This window comes from Amblyomma americanum, chromosome 7 (assembly GCF_052857255.1).
Source record: "Amblyomma americanum isolate KBUSLIRL-KWMA chromosome 7, ASM5285725v1, whole genome shotgun sequence".
Taxonomy (NCBI): domain Eukaryota; kingdom Metazoa; phylum Arthropoda; class Arachnida; order Ixodida; family Ixodidae; genus Amblyomma; species Amblyomma americanum.
In genome coordinates this window covers 141,989,882-142,011,384 of record NC_135503.1, presented here as the reverse complement: position 1 = coordinate 142,011,384, position 21,503 = coordinate 141,989,882, and the positions used below count along the sequence as shown (strand labels likewise).

At 47.8% G+C, this 21,503-nt stretch overlaps 1 pseudogene; it reads left to right on the top strand.

Annotated features, from left to right (window-relative positions):
• Positions 1-11,533: 11,533 nt before the first annotated feature.
• Positions 11,534-21,503, top strand: part of LOC144098120 (receptor-type tyrosine-protein phosphatase epsilon-like) — a 66,797-nt pseudogene continuing 56,827 nt past the window's right edge.

Genomic DNA, 21,503 nt, shown 5'->3' with positions numbered 1-21,503 from the left:
CGTGCCGATCGGTGAGGGAACGATCAAGATGAAAAGCTCCAAGGTCCTTCAGCAGGAACTAAGATCTCTCACTACCCACTACCTCCAGATCTCGGAGGTGCGACCGTTCGGCCGGAGAGGCATTGTTTGCAGGTCCGCTGACATTGATTGTGTCACAGACCTGCTCCAGTGCAAAATTTTTCAGTCATTAGCGGTTAAAGCCTTCATCCCGGAACAGCGCGCATGTTCCAAAGGTATTGTTCGTGGCGTGGACCCAGCATCTTCCCCGCAGGATATACTGGAGGAGTTTCAGGATGCAGGTGTGGGGGTTCTTTCTGTCTACCGGTGCAGTAGAGAATTCAATGGTGTGCGTGTTGCGACAGAGTCAGTTATCACTACGTTTGCTGGTTCCTCCTGTCCTTCTGAACTCAAGGTTTGGCCGATAGTGTATCGTGTGGACCCTCTGCAGCCCCGTCCTCTTCAGTGCAACAACTGTTGGCGTTTCGGTCACAGTGGTAAAGCGTGTAAGTCGGCGACCCGCTGCCGGGTTTGTGGAGAAGGGCATTCAGATGATAGCTGCGCCTCTGATCAGCCCCAGTGTTGCCTATGCAAGGGCAACCACTCAGCTGATGATGTCAACTGCTCGAAACGAGCCGACGAACAAAGCCTGCTCGATATCATTCAAGCGAAACGATGTTCGAGAGCAGATGCTTATGCACTTCTGGATCGGAGGGATACTACATATGCCAGCCGTGCGCGAAACTCTGTTGCTGATATACCGTCAAGTTTGACTACGTCAATAGTGTCCTCAGTAGAACAGGCTCTTTCTGTGGTGGTCGAGCGAATGCTGGGCAGTTTCACCGAGGCTCTATCTCAACTTGTTGTCGGCCAATCTCTGCCTACTGAATCACATGTTTCGGCGGCTACGCCGGCATCACTCCCAAGTGCTGCTAGTAAGAGTCATTCCATGTCGCCTCCTACCGTGCCCCAAGTACCGCCTGCCAACAGCGCTCCTGACAGTGTCGCTCACGTAGATACTTGTAGCATGGACGTTGAAATGCTCACCACTTCCCAGAAGCGTCGAGCTTCTTCCTCACCCTCGAAGTCAGCTGTTCCGCAAGTCAAAGCAAAGAAAGGACCCCCCAAATTAATTCCCCAGACTGATGTGCTGAAGGAAGCTATTGATGCCTCTTTAACCAGGCGATAATCATGGCGGGTCTAAAAGTTATGCAGTGGAATTGTCGCTCCGTACTTTCTTCTTTACCGGATCTTGAATTACTTCTTCATAAACATAATCCAGATATTGTGATTTTACAAGAAACGTGGCTCTCTCCACTTAAATCATTCACATTTAAAAAATTTCGTGTTTTCAGGGTAGATCGCGTTAATGGCAGGGGTGGTGGGTTAATAACTATGATCTCTACGAAAATATGTCACCGGGCATCAATCTCGCAGACAGTCATGCGCCCTGACTGTGAGTTGTTGGCGGTTGAAATCTCCCTTCCACAGTGCGCCAAAGTCACTATTGCTAACGTCTACTTCCCAATCGGTGTTCACAGGACAGACTGTTTGGATACCTTACTGAGCGGCGCAAACAGCACAGTCATCGCAGGAGATTTTAATTCGCACCACAGTGTCTGGGATAGTCGCTCTGACTCCTGCGGCCAGCTTCTGTGGTCCTGGATGTCAATGAATGCAGTGCGCTGCTGTAATTCCGGAGCAGTAACCTTTATGCGAGGAGGATCCCGTTCAATCATAGATTTAACATTAGCATCTCGTGGGGTTGGCGTATCTGCATGGTCAACTGAAGACTCAGGTACATCAAGTGACCACTTTCCAATAACCTTTTCTATTATATCCTCTCCTATCAGAAAAGCAGGTGCAACCATGATATTTGTAAATCACATTGCGTATAAAAAATTGATATCTGCCTCGCTTCCCTCCATAGTTAGCTCAGGTCGAGCACAAAGAGCTCAGCGGACAATTTCCTTTCTGCAAGATGCTGCTGAGAGCTCTGTATTCTCGGTGTGCACTACTGCTCCTGCCAGACAGCCGTCTCCTTGGTGGACGGAGGAGTGTGAGAAAGCTTATCGTCGTAGAAAAGCAGCCTGGAAAAGCCTTTCCTATAATCAGAGCCCAGCTAATTGGATAAATTATAAGTTCTTCTCTGCATGTTTCAAAAGAACTGTTAAAAAGGCAAAGGAGGATTATAATCAAAATTTAAACACGTATCTCTCAAAACCCCAGAATAAGAAGGCTCTCTATAGATTCATGGCGCAGAATAACAGCTCTCCGGCCTCCAATCGCATAAGGTCAATGGTAATGTCTCCGCAGGAGGCTAAACAAAACCTTGAACGCATCGCGCAGGGGCTGGCCTTACGTTTCCAGGTACAGAAAGCAGAACCTTTGCACACTCTCACCCCCAGCTCGGACTATCCTGACGTCGACGTGTCGGAGCTCCTGAAAATTGTTTCCTCGATGCACTCTGCTGCTCCGGGATCTGACGGGATTACTGTGGGCATGTTAAAGATTTTAGCGCACGACTTTCGAACTCACCTTCTAGATATTGTAAATGCGTCATTGGAAACCTCTTGGATTCCTCAAAATGGAAAATTGCGAAAATAATTTTACTTTTAAAAAATGCAGAAAATGGATTTCAATTAGACAATATTCGGCCGATTGCTTTAACCTCAAATTTAGTAAAGCTAATAGAAAGAGTAGTACACAGTCGCCTCACAAAGCATGTTCATCATATTAACGGCCTCAGCCCCGCACAGATTGGCTTTCGTCGCGGTTGTTCCATATGGTCCGCGCATGCGGATCTCGAGAGCCGAATACGACTCTCAATGCGCCAGAGAGAAGTTTCGGCCTTAGTGACGCTTGACGTTGAGAAGGCTTATGACAGTGTGGAGCACACAGTCCTCATTAACAATCTTGCTCAACTACAACCACCGCATTACCTCTACGCCTGAATTTGTGAATTTCTAAAAGATAGATTTTTCTTCTGTACAGACGGATCTTTTTGTTCTAATACCTATGGTCAATCAAGAGGTGTGCCGCAAGGCTCTGTTCTTTCTCCGCTGCTTTTCAACATATTAGTTCGGGACATCCCCATTCATCCTAACGTTACAGTTTATGTATACGCAGATGATATAGCTTTTTTCGCATCAGCAAAGGATATTCATGTGCTCTACGGGTATTTTCAGGCATAGCTGAATGCTCTTGAAGTCTGGTTGGACCAAATCAATTTATCACTTACTGTCAGCAAATGTGGCGTGCTGGTATTTCCACCCGACGCTCCTATGTACATCTCGCTAGCCTACCGCTCCACTCCAATTCCGCAGGTGGAGTCGGTTAAATACCTAGGTGTTACTTATGACCAAAATTTGGACTGGCGACACCATATTAAGAATAATGTTATTAAAGGGGAACGTGCACTGGGCCGTTTGACCCGAGTTGGCAATAAAAAGTTTGGCATGCGTCGTGACACGCTGCTGTTGCTCTATAAGGCTTTTATATGAGACCGATTTCTGGAATTTGGTTGCCCCTTGTTCTCTGGTAGCGCGAACTACAAGCTGCAGCCATTAGCCTTACTGGAAAGGCGTGCCCTACGGCTATGCTTCGGACTCTCAAAATCAGCTTCCAACGCTGTCCTTTATCTGGAAGCCCGTATCCCCAACCTCTATTCCCGCTTCCAACTTCTAACAGTGCGTACTTTCCTCAAGTCTTTTGACCTGGCCCCAGGCGTTAGTATTCCAATTTTTGTATCCCAACCACACCTTTTTTTGACTAATCACTGGCCACGTTATCAGCTTACGCAAGTTAGGTTCACGCAGAATATGTTAGCTCCGCTTCAGGTTGATCTGATCTCCTTGCAACGAGTCGCTGACACGCAGGCTGATCCCGCCTTCTATTACGACGTTATTTTCCCGTCCCATGCGAAGCTTATGCCCGCACATACCCTAAATGGTCTTCTTTCTGAACACCTACAGAATTTTCCACATCATACTGTTCTCTCCACTGATGCCTCCGGTAGCTGTGAGAAGGCGGCGATTGGCATATATTCGCAGGATCTAGCTTGGAGCTACTCCGTTCGTATCCCTGATTATACTCCTATATTCTTCGCAGAGTTTTTGGCCATTGGTTTGGCTCTTATCAAAATTCCCAGACATGTCGCACGGGTTCTTATTCTTACAGACTGCCTTTCAGTTATTGTCTCTCTCCAAAATTCGGAAAAATCTTTCTTGACTCGTTCACTTAGGTTTTTTGTTCCGAGCACAGTGCGCGAGATCCGTTTGGTCTGGGTACCTGGGCATTCAGGCGTCTATTTTAACGAGGTGGCTGATTTATTGGCAAGGTCAGCTCTCAGCGCACCTGTAATATATCCCGTCCCTCACCTCATTCTGTTAGCAGCTTCACGTTTCCAGCGGTTCCAACATATTTCAGCCACTTTGAGTGATCCGTTGCTCAATACCGCGGACTTTCACCACCTAAAGTACCCATGGAATATCCGGTGGTGTAAGTCAAGGCTTTGTGAAGTGTCCATGACGCTCCTGCGATGTAGAATCCCTCACTTAAACCTGTACTTATGCAGGTGCGGGTTCGCTGCGACAAACCTTTGTGTATCATGTGGGCAAGTTGAATCAATCGATCATTTTCTCCTTTCTTGTTGGCGGTTCGCGGTTCAGAGAAAGCAATATCTGGAGGTTCCTCTTACGAGTCTAGGACTGCCTCTGTCTCTTAAAGGTCTTCTATCGTTCGGTGCGAGTGCCAAGGGATTCCCGTTAAGCAGTGTATGCGGCTACCTTCACGATTACATAAGGGCAACTAATCGATTATCTTGTTAGCTATATACAAAATTCTTTCGCATGTCCAAAAAAGGCTAGATTGATTCTATTCCGGATGACTCATACCTCTTGAATTCATTTTATTTTTCCAATTTTTTATCTTGATTCAGTCTTCTGACGTTTCCTTCCCCGCGCAAATGTTTCATTGGCATTCTACTCTATACCTTGGCCAATCCCCCCACGTGGGTATGTGGCATATTACTTGAGGAGAAGAAGAAGAATAAGAAGACTGGCACAAACAGTGCAGTCATCGCAGGAGATTTCAATTCTCATCGTAGTGACTGGGGAAGTCGTACTGATTCCTGCGGCCAGCTTCTCTGGTCGTGGCTTTCTGCAAATGCTGTACGCTGCTGCAATTCTAGAGAAATAACCTTTATGAGAGGGGTTGCTCGCTCAGCCATTGACTTAATATTATCAGCAGGTAGGCTAGATGTGACTGATTGGTCGACAGAGGATTCGGGTACGTCTAGTGATCACGTTCCTATAACTTTCACTATCCGGTTATCTACTCTTAAAGCTAGTTGTGTAACCCATAAATTTGTCAACCACAAAATTTATAAAAATCTGATGTCCGCCTCACTTGCCTCTTTAGTTAATACAAGCTGGGATGACAGAGCTCAGCAGATGGTTTCATTTTTGCAAAATGCAATAGACCACTCAATATTCGCTGTGCCCGCAGCAGCCTCTAATAAACAGCCGTCTCCTTGGTGGACAGAAGAATGTGAGAAGGCCTATCGTCGCAGAAAAGCGGCCTGGAAGAGGCTGTCCTGCAACCAGAGTCCGGCTAATTGGTTAAATTACAAATTTTTCTCTGCATCTTTCAAAAGAACACTTGCAAAAGCCAAGGAGGAGTACAACCAAAATTTAAACACATATCTTTCAAATCCTCCTCATCGGAAAGCCCTGTATAGATTCATGGAACGTAACAAGAGTTCTGCCGTCCTTCTTCTCACTAGTTCAACAGTGTTATCACCACAAAAGGCTCAGGAGAGCCTGGAGTGTATTGCTCAGGGATTGGCGTTACGCTTCAAGACGCAGAGCAACGTCCCTTTGTGCACAATTTCACCCTCTTCAGAATATACCGAGGTTGACGCATCAGAGCTCCTCTCAGTCCTGGCAATGTTGCATCCTGCAGCTCCTGGACCAGATGGTGTCACTGTTGGTATGATTAAAATTTTAGCCCAGGAGTTTACAAGCGCCCTATTAGATATGGTCAATGCTTCTCTGGAAAATGCATGGATTCCAAGCAATTGGAAGACGGCGAAAATTATGTTATTAATGAAAGATGTAGGAAAAGGATACGTCTTAGATAATATTCGGCCAATTGCGCTGACTTCAAATTTAGTCAAATTAATAGAAAGAATAGTGCACAGTCGCCTCACAAAACATGTTCATGACATCAACGGTCTCAGCTCAGCCCAGATTGGCTTTCGTCGTGGATGCTCTATATGGTCCGCGCATGTGGATCTAGAGAGCAGAATCCGCCTCTCGCTACGCAGAAGTTTCAGCTTTGGTCACTCTTGATGTAGCAAAGGCCTATGACAGTGTAGAGCATACTATTTTACTTAACAGACTTGCTCAGTTACATCCTCCAACCTACATTTATGCGTGGATATCTGGATTTCTGAAGGACAGATTCTTTTACTGCGCCGAGGGAACCCTGTGTTCAAATACATATTATCAATCAAGAGGTGTGCCGCAAGGATCGGTGCTATCCCCTCTGCTTTTTAATATTTTGGTCAGTGGCATCCCCATTCGTCCTGATATAACAGTTTTTGTGTATGCAGATGACATAGCTTCTTTCGCCTCGGCCAGGGACATCCACTCCCTTTACCAGATTCTGCAGGGATATTTGGATGCTCTTGGAGTATGGTTGCAGGGTATTAATTTATCCCTGAATGTAGACAAATGCGGAGTTTTGTTATTTCCTCCAGACAGGCCTTTGCACATTCCATTAGTCCATCGCTCTCTCCAGATTCCACAAGTGGAATTCGTAAAATATCTGGGTGTTACTTATCACCCAGCATTAGATTGCTGCCTTCATATAAAGAACAATGCGTTTAAACGAGAGCGCGCTATAGGCCGGCTGACAAGAATCGCCAATAAAAAGTTTGGGATGCGCAGCGACACGTTATTGTTACCATACAAAGCCTACGTAAGACCTATACTTGAATTCGGTTGCATTCTGTTCTCTGGTAGCGCAAGCTACAAGATTAAACCCTTAATCTTACTGGAAAGGCGCGCTCTCAGCCTCTGCCTTGGTCTCCCAAAATCAGTTTCAAACGCCCTGCTTTATCTGGAAGCCCGTATCCCTGATCCAACTTCCCGTTTTCAAATACTCACGGTGCGAACTTTTCTCAGGTCGATGGACCCAGTGACTGATGTCAGTACTCCTATGTTTGTGTCTCAGCCGGCCTTATTCTTTTCTCATCATTGGCGACGGTATCAAATGCCACAAATTATGTTAACGCAGAACCTTTTAACACCGATTGGTGTTGATCTCAGTTCTTTGCACTGGGTTGATGACACGCTGGCAGCAGTGGAATTCCATTTCGACGACATCTTCTCATCTCATGCGAAACACATGCCCGCAAACTGTTTAAACGGCATTCTCTCGGATCACATAGAGGAATACCCCCATCATACGGTGATTGCTACCGATGCCTCCGTCAACTGCCAAAAAGCTGTCGTTGGCATCTTTTCGCAGGATTTGGCATGAAGCTATTCTGTCTGGATCCCAGATTATATTCCTATATTATTTGCAGAATATTTGGCTCTTGGAATGGCCCTTCACAAAATTTCATGCCATGTGTCTCATGTTATTATTCTCGCTGATTGTTTGTCAGTGTTAGTCTCCCTTGACACTTCACAAGATGATTTTTTGAGCCGTATCCTGCGATTTTTTGTCCCATGCACTTTGAAGGTGGTCCGTTTTGTCTGGGTCCCTGGCCATTCAGGTATTCATTCAAATGAGGTGGCTGATTACTTAGCAAGGTCGGCTCTTGACGGGTCAGTGACACATCCCGTCCCGAATTTCAGCCTGCTGGCGATTTCCAGGTTTCAGCGGCTCCTACATATATCAGCCAGGTTACGAGATCCCTTACTAAATACCACTGACTATCAGCACTTAGCATATAATTGGAACGTCCGTTCGTATAAATCCAGGCTGTGTGTTGTAACAATGACGCGGTTGCGGTGCAGGATTCCAAGTTTGAATTTATATCTATGCAGGTGTGGGTTGACACCGACGAACCTATGTGACGCATGTGGGAAAGTTGAATCTTTAGACCATTTTCTCCTCTACTGCCCAAAGTTCGCACTTCAGAGAAAGATTTACCTGGAGGTCCCTCTCTCCAGGTTAGGGCTCCCTTTATCTTTGCCAGTATTATTATCGTTTGGTGCGAACGCCAAGGAATTTGCATTGGGTTCTATTTGTGGGTTTCTCCACTATTACATAATTGCAACTGGTAGGTTGATGTGCTAATTCTTTTAAAGTTCTACGAGCTCTTCTTTTTTCAACAAAATGCTGTCTGTTATTTATCTGTCAATATTGTTCTGTTGTTTTTATTCATTGATTTATCAAAATTCACGATTGGTGCTACAATTTTGTCGTCATCTTCCATGGACACTTCTTTGTTTATTCAACTACTTTTTGGCGGATCCCCCGCGTGGGTATGTGCCATATACCTGGGGTGAAGAAGAAGACCACAGTGTTTTTTCCTGGTGCTTTAACGCTGTTTTATTTATTTTATGTTTTGTTAAATAGTTTTTTCTAGTTTCAGTCATTTTACTGTTCTGCTCCTCCGCCTCATGGCTGTGTTTGCCTCTCTATCGTCTGCATAATTTTTCTTGACATTCAGCACCAGCCAATCCCCCCGCGTGGGTATTGTGGTCGCGGCAGAGACTCCGAAAGAAAGGAGACGTGGCTCACTGGTTGACTGTTAGACGAAAGACCAAAGACTCTTTATTGAACGAGGGCGCCTATGTATATGCATTTGAGTCACGAGACAATCATGAGTCAGTGCCAAGCACGCATCTACAAAAACAAGTCACAAGACAATCCGCTAAATCGAAACAATAACTAAAACCATATATACGAAAGGTATGTGCCATCTCAGAGCTATCATTACGGAAAGCGCAGAACAAGTTGGCAGTAGGACGACTCGACAGGACACCGGTAAGCTATCTCTAGAGACGAAAATCTGATTACGAAATCCCAAAGCACGAAAGCGTCTAACCGTTCGCACAGAATAGAACTGGCAGAGCTATCGAAGTTAATGAATAAGCGCAAGGTAGCAGATATAAGGAAGTTTAATGTGCAGAGAGTCGCGCATGCTCTAAAGAACGGAGGTAGCCTAAAAGCGGGGGAGAGGAAACTAGGCATAAGAAAAACCACATGTATGCGCTTAGAGACAAGGAGGGTAATGCCATTAGCAATGTGGATAAGACAGTTAAAGTATCCGAAGAGTTCTGCACAAATCTATACAGCAGGTACAGTAATCGGAGCGTTAATGAGAGAGGAAGCAGATCACAGCAATGCGTCATCCCGCCAGAAAAAAAAAAGAGGAAGTAAAAAAAGCCATAGGAGCAATGCAAAGAGGGAAAGCAGCTGGAGAGGACCAGATAACTACAAATCTCTTGAAGGACAGAGGTGATTTGCGCTTAAAAAACTAGCCACCCTGAACACGCAATGCCTTATGACCTTGGCCGTGCCAGAAGCTGTGAAGAACACTAACATTATCTTAATTCATAAGAAAGAAGACTCCAAGGACTTGAAAAATCAGACCGATCAGCTTACTACCCGTTACCTACAAGGCATTTGCTAAGGTAATCGCTAATAGAGTCAGATCAACATTGGACTTAAATCGACTAAATGATCAAGCAGGCCTTCGTCGAGGATACTCGACAATAGATCACATTCACACTCTCAGTCAGGTGGTAGCGAAATACGCAGAATGCATCTAACACCTATATAGTGCGTTCATTAATTACGAGAAAGGATTTGACTCATACGAAACCTCAGCAGTCATGCAGGCAGTGCGGAATCAGAATGTAAAAAATTCTAATGTGAAAATACTCGTAGATATCTATAACGACTGCACAGCTACCATAGTCCTTCATAAAGTCAGCTACAAAATTCGAATAAGCAAGAGTGTAAGGCAGGGAGACATACAGCCATACATACAGAACAGTTGGGCATACGAGTTAATGGAAAATACCTAAATAATCTGCGATTCGCTGATGAGATTGCCTGGCTGAGTCACACAGGAAATGAACCGCAGAGGTAGATAATGCAGTTAGATAGGCAGAGCAGAACAGTGGGTCTAAAAATTAACATACAGAAAACTAAAGTACTGTTAAACAGTCTAGCAAGGATACTGCAGTTCAAAGTTGTTAGCGAAGTGCTGGAAGTGCTAAAGGAATACATCTGGTTATGGCAGGTAGTGACAGCTGATCCGGATCATGAGAGGGAAATAACTAAAGGAATATGAATGGGGTGGAGCTCATGCGGCAGGTTCTCACAGATCATGAGCGGCAGTTTACCAATATCCCTCAAGAGAAAAGTATACAGCAGTTGTATCTTACCGGCACTCACCTGCAAGGCAGGAACCTGGAGGCTAACAAAAAGGGTTCAGCTTAAGTTAAGGACAGCACAGCGAGCCATGGAAATGAAAGTGATACTTGTAACGTTAAGAGACCGGAAGCACGGCAGAGTGGGTGAGAGAAAAAACGCGTGTAAATTACATCCTGGTCGAAATCAAGAAGAAATGGGCTTGGGCAGGGCATGTACTGCGAAGGCAGGATAACCGCTGGTCCTTGAGAGTAATGGAGTGGATTCCAAGAGCAGGCAAGCGTAGCAAGGGACGGCAGAAGGTTAGGTGGGCGGATGAGATTAGGAAGTTTGCAGGCATAGGGTGGGCGCAGCTCGCAAAGGACAGGGTTAAACGTAGACACGGGAGAGGCCTCTTCCGCTTGATTTCGACTAGGATATCATCAACCCGCGTTTGTTCCCTCACCGACTCTGCCCGCTTTTGGTCTTTTAACGTAACACCCATCATTTTTCTTTCCATGGCTCGCTGTGGTGTTCTTAACTTAAGCTGAACCCTTTTCGTTAGCCTCCACTTTTCTGCATCGTAGGTGAGTACCGGTAAGATACAGCTGTTGTATACTTTTCTCTTGAGGGATATTGGTAAACTGCAATTCAAGATCTGAGAGAATCTGCCGTATGTGCTGTACCCCATTCTTATTCTTTTAGTTATTTCCCTCTCATGATCCGTTCAGCTGTCACTACCTGCCCTAAGTAGACGTTGTTATGAGCCGTGTAGCAGCATTCCACCGCTGCCACCAGTTGTTACGGCTCGGGTAGCATGGCCAGTTGTCGTGATGCAGGGTAGCGTTGTTTAGCCGGAGAAGGGATCAGGAAGTATTGGAAGCTGATATTAGGGAAACGATAAACACACATGGGTTTACTGGCACTATGAAGAAACTTATTTACATAATTTAGAAAAAAGAAACAGTCACAAATTTAAAGTTCATAGTGTCGAGCGACTGGATGAGCCGGTCGTCAGGGCCCAGAGCGATCGTTCTCACTCAGGTCGCCTGTAAAATATACTTAGGCTCCGACCTCTCACCACGTGGTGGCCCATTCCACACGAGGCACAGATCTGAAGAGTGACACAGCATATAGCACGCGGAGCACCGTGGAAATGGACGAGGAGGATTCGGAGGTCCGTTCCTACTTCGCCCCAAGCTGCACGTGTCCATCCAACCACAGGTACGGCGCCGTGGCTACAACCTCGGCGGGCTCTATCCGGTCGGGCGGCTCTTGTCAGGCACGGTTAATTACCTGAAGTCACCGTTCACTTCTTCCCCCGTCGACTGTACACCGTCGGTCACATATTCGCGGTATTGCAGACAAAGGGACGGTAATATCACCCTTCCCCTCTGCCCGAACAGCGTGGGAAAGATTCCGCAGGCAGGCTCCCAGCACATTTTTTTTTTCGATGTTTCCTTATGAGGTCAAACGACCTGTCGATATTGCCGCTACCGCGGGGTCATCCCGGTCGATGGAATCTCCGCTTTAATCCTCTTCGGCTGGTGTGCATCCCGTTAATAACAACGTATCCCTTTACCGCTTCCAGCCCTTCGCTGCCAATCGTGAACTGATTTTCTTTGCAAGACTGTTGACCATTACTTTGGTTTTCTGCATGTTAATTTTTAGACCCAGTGTTCTGCTCTGCCTGTCTAAATCATTCATAATGATTTGCAGCTCACCTCCTGAGTGACTCAGAAAGACAGTGTTATCTGCTAATCGCAGATTATTTAGGTATTCTTCATTTACTCTTATTTCCAACTGTTACCAATTCAGGCCTCGGAATACCTCCTGTAATCTGGCGGTGAATAGCATTGGCGAGATCGTGTCTCTTTGCGTGACGCCCTTCCTTATTGGAATTTTATTGTTGACATTATAGAGGACTATGGTAGATATGCAGTTGCTATATGTGTCTTCCAGTATTTTAGCACAACACTCTTCTACACCCTGAATACGCAATGCGCTCTTGACTGCTGGGGTTTCCATGCACTGAGTCGAGTGCCTTCTCGTAATTAATGAAGGCTATATATAGAGGTTCTGCGCATTTCTCTATCACCTGATTGATAGTGTGAATATGATCTATTGTGGAATATTCTTTACAAAGGCCTGCCTGATCATTTGGTTGGTTAATGTCTAAAGTTGCCCTGACTCTATTAGCTATTACCTAAGTAAATACCTTGTAGGCAACGGGTAGAAAGCTGATTGGTCTGTAATTTTTCACGTCCTTGGCGTCTAGTTTCTTATGAATTAAGATAATGTATGCATTATTCCAAGCTGCTGGTACGTTCGAAGTCATAGGCATTGCGTATACGGGGTGGCTTGTTTTTCTAGCACAATGTCCCCTCCATCCTTCAACAGATCTGCTGTTACCTGATCCTCCCCAGCTGCTTTTCCCCTTTTCATTGCTTCTAACGCTTTCTTTACTTCATCATTCGTTACTGGCGGGATGACGCATTGCTTTGCACTGCTGTCTTTCTCATAAGCGCAATGATTACATTGGCTACTGTACAGGTCTGTATAGAACTCTTCGGCTACGTTAACTATCTTATCCATATTGCTAATGACATTGCCCTGCTTGTCTCTTAATGCATACATATGGTTTTTACCTACGTCTAGTTGCCTCTTAACCGCTTTTAGACTCCCTCCGGTTTTTAGAGCATGCTGGCTTCTCTCCATATTAAACTTCCTTATGTCGGCTACCGCCCCGCCCCCCCTTGCGCTTATTTATTAATTTCGACAGTTCTGCCAGATCTATACTGTCGGCAGGGTTAGACGCCCTCATGCTTTGGCGTTTCTTAATCAGATCTTTTGTCTCCTGGGATAGCTTGCCGGTATCCCGTCGAACCGTCATTCCGCCTACTTCTACTGCGCATTCCGTAATGATAGCTGTCAGATTATCGTTCATTGTATGAACATCAACATCGTCTTCCTCAGTCGTGTATATTTTACTAAATTGAGCTCAACGAACTCTAACACTGACTGCATATCGGCGGTGGCGCTTCTGACTCGCAGGGAGGACGGCTACTGTACGGCGAGCACGTTGTGCACCCGGTGGGCACCGTGGCCTGGTACCTGGAGGAGTTCTTCACGCCTTTAACCGATCCCCTCAACTGCGTCTGTCACCTGAAAAGAGACAGCGCCGACCTCATCAAGGCAACCGGCTTTGCTAGTGTAGTGATGGTAAAAATTGAGCTCGACATACCTTTCCCGTTCAGGTGCCAGATATATCGCGTCGCCATGGCCTGAGCCCTGTATAGAGAAAGAAGCCATACCTGCTCCACATGCCAATTACAGTTTTTGTTTGCAGACACGACTTTGTTACATGACCACGTGCGGTAAATTATCCAAAGTGCCCTGTCCTGGACCCCCATCTCCCTAATGAGTAAAGATCCCGTGAGTATCACTGTGTTTGATGAATACCTGAAGGCGGCGGATTCTATCAGTTAGAACACACTGCACGATACCCACGCCAAACCCGTACAGCCCGGATAAAGTTCTTCACGAGCTATAACCATGAAAAAGATTTATGACAATTTCCTACGCTCGTGTTGGTTGCCATGCACGACAAATGAAGGCGGTGGCACAGAGCCGCGCTTCCCGCTCCTCACCAAATCCAGCCAATTATGATCCCACATAGCGTCCTCATCACAAACCTACCTGGATCACGTGATCTCACAATACCCTAGTTTCAGTGCTGAGTACTCTGAATGGTAAAACCACGCACCTCCCACCTGAAAAAAACAGAAACGTTCCTATCATCACAACACATGTTGTTTAATGTTCTTGACCGGAAACTCGTAGTAACAAAAAAACATTTCGAGTTGTTACTACAGTAAACTGCTGATGGATTAGACTACAGGAAAGTACTACAGAAAAATGGTGCAAAAGAACAGACAAATGTGGTGTTACGAGGAAACTACAAAACATTTTGTCGTATTTTTGACAGGTCTGTTATTTTTTCTTCGGCTGGGCTGGACTAACTTGATTGGTACGTATTATCAGTGACAAATGGTGAGTACGTAATATACGTCGAACTGATTTTTCAACGGTACAAATGCCTCAGTGAGTGGCGGATGCACTTAACAAAGCATCATCATAATTTCTTCCGCTTACTTCGATTGATATGCTTTGTGAGCTACTGCAGTGCAAAGCGCGATGCATACACACTGAGGTGCTGTAGAATGAACATGTCGTTGCTCTAGAAAAAGCCTTATTCTGTCCTTAGATAACTTGTTTGTTGACAAATTTTTTTTCTGGGGATAGTCTACAGGTGAATGCTGTGGTCTGTGTAATTTGAAGTAAACTGCTGCAGCTGTTAGTTTTCGCAACGGGAGTCATTTGTAAAGGTTTTGTAAGGAGTGCATTCCTTTTGGAGACGGAATTAAACGCCGTCTGCTATTCTCAGTAAATTAATGCAAATTTATTCACTACACGTCGTCAGAAAAGGTGTTTCCCGATCACATTACATCTGCCGAGAAAAGTGCAAATACTCTTCTCTATACATGAATTTTAAACAGCATTTCTCATTTACTTCATAACGCACAAACAAATACATGATATCACTGATGCTGAGAACAATCCTTTCGCGAAACGTGGCCGAGGTATACTTTACCATCTGCGTTTTTACATGAGATAACCTCCGGGTGTGGTTGGCATCACCGACCACATCGAGGAGTTTGCTATGAGAGGCAAAATCTTGGCGACACAGTGAAGTGGGCTTTTTCTGTTGTCGGTTATAAACTTATAAAAGCTTTGGTGCAGAGAACGGCGTTCTTATAACAAGTTTTCACTGTAGAGTATTTGAGTAGCTTTGACGGTGAAGTACGCTGTGGCCATGCGAAACACTCAGCGGCAGCAACGGGAAGAAACATCCTCCTCCTTAGCCGTGAAGGTTAATAGTAGCATCTGACGTTAATTGAAGAAAGTCTCACAACTGAAATCGTGCAGGAGATGCACAATCACACAGACGATCCGTTCGTTGCAGAAGCACTCTCGTTCACGAGAAACTTAATGCCAAAAATTGTATCCGAGTCGAAATCAGGAAAAAAAAATGTTCATGGGGAGGGCAAGCTAGAAGAATGCAAGACAACCGATGGTTGTTAAAAGTAATGGACTGGATTTCATGAGAGGGCAAGTGAAGCAGGGGCGTCAGAGCCAGGTGCGAAGTCGAGGTTAAAATAATTGCATAAGCAATGTCGGCGCAGATGATAGACGGCAGGGGTTAATTCGGCGTATATGCAAGTGATCTTTGTACTAGACTGGACGTAGTTACGCTGATGATGACGACGGCCGTCCAGAGCACATAGGCCATGAGGGATGAAAGAGCGGGCTGACGCGTAAGGTGGCGAAGCTGCATGCTTTTGCGGTGAGTTTGGTTCAAATCATGATGGAAACTCTCGCAGAAACTTTCTGCGGGATACAGTTTTAACGAAAATTTAGCCTTTTTAAATCGTTGGCTTCAGCGTAAACTTCGCATCGTTCAGTGGCGATGTTCACGTAAGACTTTCGCGGTTTGGAAGTACGAGATTTCGGGCTTAATATGGGGTGGGGGGGGGGGGCGAAACGGAAGAAAACGACGCACACTGTGCATTCGGAAGCCAGCACCACATTATGCCCAGGTATGTACTTAGCGCTATATTCTGTGCACCCTTAACCCTTTGAAACGCCGATTGTTGTTTTGATTTTCTGCCAGGCGACAAGAAATCCAAATTGTTAGTGTTCGAACGCAAAACAGCAGCGGTTATTTTTTTACAGACATTTTCAAAATCGTTAATCTGACATACTTGGATCTGTAAAACACCCGAGGGACGGTAGAGTCGCTTTCTGATTTGAAAATGCACATAACTCTAGAAAGGTAAAATAATATAGGTAACTGCTGGCAAAATACATTGGCTTCAAAATGGAGCACCTACCTGCACATGCTCACTGTTTTGAGAAATTTTGAAAGCGTTCCCTAGTTGACAGAAATGAAGCACCTTAATTTTGATGCGAAAGTTGGCATAATCACCTGAAACAAAGATATTGTTGAAAGCCATATTGTAACAGTTGTTACACTGAAAAGGAACTGCAGCGGCTGAACGAAGGCACCAGAGAAACGGACCTACACTTCAGCGTCGTCTACTTCTAGAGGCTGCGATCCCTTTCTTGTCACGCTGCCCCCTCTTCAGGAGCATCGCCCCGATGCGGTGTTACCGTCAGACCGAATAGCGGGGAGAAAAAAGTGTTCAAGAGGTACACCACGAGTCTGACATCGCGGAATATGACTACATGCAGCCGGAAAGTCACTCGGGGGGTCGCTCGTAGTACGGCTTCATTCGCACCACATGCACAACGTCGCTGCGCTTGCCGTTGTGCGATGAACGAGCTGGCGAGGCTGGTGCAACTTCGTACGTTACGTCGCTGAGGCGCCGGACAACATGGTAAGGGCCGAAGTAGCGGCGCAGTAACTTTTCGGACAGCCCGCGACGACGAACGGGCGTCCAAACCCACACATAGTCGCCTGGGTGGTAGGTAACGTAGCGGCGTCCAAGGTTGTAGCGGGCAGCATCGATCTGCTGCTGACGGTGAATGCGGTGTCTGGCCAGTTGCCGTGCTTCTTCCGCGCGCTGAACATAGGTGGCGACGTCGACAACAAGTTCACTCTCACTGTCAGGGGGGTCCACGGGTAGCATAGCATCGAGGGGGGTGGTAACCTGTCGACCGAAGACTAATTCGAACGGAGGGAACTGCGTCGTCTCTTGCTGCGCGGTATTATACGCGAATGTTGCGTATGGGAGAATTTCGTCCCATGTCTTGTGCTAGATATCAATATACATGGAAAGCATGTCGGTCAAGGTCCTGTTGAGGCGTTCTACCAAGCCATTTGTCTGCGGGTGGTAGGCTGTTGTACGTCTATGGCTGGTGTGCGTGAGCTTGAGTACAGCCAGAGTGAAGCGGGTCGTAAATGCAGCTCCACGGTCAGTAATGATAGCTGCAGGAGCGCCATGACGCAGGACGATGTTGTGGACGAAGAAGTCGGCGATTTCAGCAGCAGTACCGTTTGCAAGTGACGTGGTCTCAGCGTATCGTGTTAAATAATCTGCGCGACCGCAATCCACCGGTTTCCTCTGGTCGACTACGGAAATGGGCCGAGGAGGTCTATCCCAATTTGCTGAAAAGGGGTCCTTGGTGGTGCTATGGGCTGCAGAAAGCCGGCTGGCTTCAGAGGAGGAGATTTGCGCCGTTGGCAATCCCGGCATGATGTTACGTATCTACGCACGGATGGGAGTAAATTGGGCCAGTAATACTTAAGCCGAATGTTTGCCAGTGTGCGACTAACCCCCAAGTAGCCGGCGGATGGTTCATCATGACAAGCGCTTAAGATTTCGGAGCGTAACTGGGATGGCACAATAAGCAGAAACGTCTCTTTGTTGCTGTCAAAGTTGCGCTTGTAGAGGACTCCAAGCCGCAGAATGAAGGTCGGTAGTCCACGGCGAAACACACGAGGTACATGAGAATTCAAACCCTCCAGATACTTAACGAGTGGCGCCAACTCAATCTGCTCGTTGAAGCTGCGTCATACGAGAGATGCTAATGGCACAAAGAACAGGGCAATCTTCGGGGATGTCTTGCGTAGCCGGTTCCACGGGCGCTCGTGATAAACAGTCCGCGTCCTGGTGCTGCCGACCCGATTTATAGACGACCGTAACGTCGTACTCCTCCTGTAAACGGAGGCTCCATCTGGCCAACCGACCAGAAGGGTCTTGAATGCTGGCCAGCCAGCATAGTGAGTGATGATCGCTGACAACACGAAACGGTCGGCCGTAGATGTAAGGTCGAGACTTACTCAGAGACCAGATGACGACAAGGCACTCTTTTTCGGTCGTCGAATAGTTCCGTTCCGATCGAGAAAGTGTGCGGCTCGCGTAGGCGATTACTCGCTCTGCGCCGTCCTGCCACTGTACGAGGATCGCTCCGAGGCCGACATTGCTGGCGTCAGTGTGGACATCAGTCTCTGCATTCTCGTCAAAATGAGCTAGTATTGGTGGACTTTGAAGGCGGCAGCGGAGTTCCTCGAAGGCTGCGCCTTGGGCACTTCCCCATACGAAGGGTGTGTCATCTCGAGTCAAGGCAGTCAATGGCTCAGCTAGGCGAGAAAAATCTTTAACAAAGCGGCGGTAATACGAGCAGAGGCCCAAAAAACGTCGGAGGGCCTTCTTGTCGGTTGGGCGTGGGAAACTGGAGACGGCGGAAGTCTTGTCGGGGTCTGGAAGAACACCTTGTGCGCTGACATGTCCTAAGAAACGGAGCTCCTAGAAGGCGAAATGGCATTTCTCTGGCTTGATCGTTAGTTGTGCAGACTGAAGAGCTTGAAGGACAATGCGCAATCGCTGCAAGTGTTGTTCGAAGCTAGACGAAAAGATGACCACGTCGTCCAGGTACACAAGGCACGTCTGCCACTTCAAACCAGCTAAAACAGTGTCCATCATGCGTTGAAATGTGGCCGGAGCGGCAAAGTCCAAACGGGAGCACCTTAAATTCGTACAGACCGTCGGGTGTCACGAAAGCCGTTTTCTCGCGGTCTCGCTCGTCCATCTCGATCTGCCAATATCCGCTTTTCAGATCTAAGGAAGAGAAGAACCTGGCGTCCCGGAGTCGGTCAAGGGCATCATCGATCCTCGGGAGTGGGTATACGTCCTTTTTGGTAACATTATTCAGTTTCCTGTAATCAACACAGAATCGCAACGTGTTGTCTTTCTTTTTCACCAGGACCACCGGCGACGCCCGCGGACTTGTTGACGGCTGTATAACGTCGTCGGCAAGCATTTCATCGACTTGCGTCCTAATAGCTTCGCGCTCTTTAGGCGAAACGCGGTATGGACGCTGACAAACTGGTGGCGTGGCCGAATCGGTGACAATGCGATGCTTGGCTACCGGCGTACGTCCGACCTTGGAGCTCGCCGCGAAGCAATCTTTAAAATCAAGTAGCAGCGACGACAGAAGGTTCTTCTGATGAGGTGACAACTCCTGGTTGATTTTACCCTTCTGAAGGGCGTTACTTGGTGCGGCATCGTCGTGAAGATTCACCTGTACGGGGCACAGATTCGGCAACCTATCCACGTCGTCGAGGAAGGCGACGGCCGTTCCCTTGGCGAGGTGCTGAATTTCGTTCGTGAAATTCGTCAGAAAAACTGTCGCACAGCCGTCATTCAGTTCAACAAGACCGCGCGCAATAGCCACACCCTTCTCGAGCAACAGCGAAGGGTGACTGTCCGCAATACCTTCGTAGTCGTGAAACGAGTCGTTCCTCACTAACACCAGCACACTGGACCGTGGTGGCAGCATTACGTCGTATTCGACTATACGCAGAGCGTTGACTCCTGGGCCTTCGGTGTTACTGTGCGCCACGGCTTGCTTCGTCGAAAATGTGACTCGTGCCTCGTGTAGATCGATCACAGCACCGTTTGCCTGTAGAAAGTCGAGGCCCAGGATCAAATCTCTCGAACACTCGCTCAACACGAGGAATTCACCCACGTAGACGAAACCGCGGATGCCGACTCGGGCTGTGCACCTTCCGGCCGGGCTAATGAGGTGACCTCCAGCCGTGCGAATGCTAGGGCCCAACCATGGTTTCAAAACTTTGCTCAATTCCTGGGCGAGGGTGTGGCTCATCACGGGACAGTCAGCCCTAGTATCAAGTAAAGCGATGGTGTCAGTTCCGTCAATCGTCACACGCAAATCAGAAGTAGCGCGTCGGATGCTGTCGCTACCCTGCCCCGGTGAGGAATCAGCGTATCGGTATATCTGCGGCGGAGGATCTTCAGTTTTCCCGACAGCAGCGGCCTTGCCTCCGGAGACCGCTGGAATTTGTTTTCCCGGCGTGGACTGGGAGAACGCCGCTCAGGGGAGCCGGCGTCTCGAGAGGGCTTGGGGAACGGTAACGCAGCGGAGATGACGACCTAGGATCGTAGCGACCGTATGTCCCAGGCCTCTGACGGGCCGACAGATGAGCTTCAATTTAGAATGTTCGTTCGCCATTCCGGAGGCAAGGGTCGTCGGGCGCGAAACCACGCAGACCCACTCGGCGGTACGGGCAGTCCCTGTAAAGATGTCCCGCCTCACCACAGTGGTAGCAAAGGGGCCGCCGGTCCGGTGCACGCCACACTTTACACTTCCGTGGCCGCTGATAAGCTGGTCGAGCAGGCACACGGGAAAGACCAGACTGCTGCTCTGCGTGAGTCGCGGTATTCACGTCGTAGCCTGGCGTTGGGGCCCGGCAGAGGACAGATGCATAGGTTGGTCTGACCTCAGTCTGTCTTGGGATCTCAGGCAGTTGTTGCTGCTGTGCTGCTAGGCGCACCTCGTCCCGGACGACTTCAGACAGCGATGTAACAGATGGTGCGCTGGGAGGCAGCTGGAGGGCTTGTAATTCCTCCCTGACGATCGACCTGATTAGGTCCCGTAAAACGGCCGCATCACTCCCTAGCGGCATCGAAGAAACAGCGGGCCTAAGCGTGCTTACATCCCGATTGTATTGCCGGGCTCGTTGCAGGAGCGTCGTCTCCATGGTAGTCGCTTCCGTGAGGAATTCGGCAACAGTACGCGGTGGACTGCGCACAAGACCGGCGAAAAGTTCCTGCTTGACCCCGCGCATGAGGTGGCGAAGCTTCGTCTCCTCCGTCATGGATGGGTCAGCACGCTTGAAGAGGCGCGTCATGTCGTCTACATACACGCGGACGCTTTCGTTAGTCCGCTGGTTACGGGAGCGAAGCGCAGCTTCAGCTCTCTCCCGGCGGTCTGCGTTGGGGAATGTAGCTATGAGATTTTGGCGAAATGTCTCCCAGGTGGACAGGTTGCTCTCGTGGTTCTCGTACCATGTCCTAGCGTAGTCCTCCAGCACAAAATACACATTATGGAGCTTACGGTCGTCGCTCCAACCGTTGTAGCGGGCGACCCGCTCGAAGATGTCCAGCCAGTCTTCCGCATCTTCGTACACGTTGCCGTGAAAAGATGGTGGTGTTCGCGGCGTGTGGTAGAGGATGGGCGCCGGGAACCTACTGTCTGTGGCCATTTCCGGTGGGACCATCGGTCGAGGCTGCGTCTTC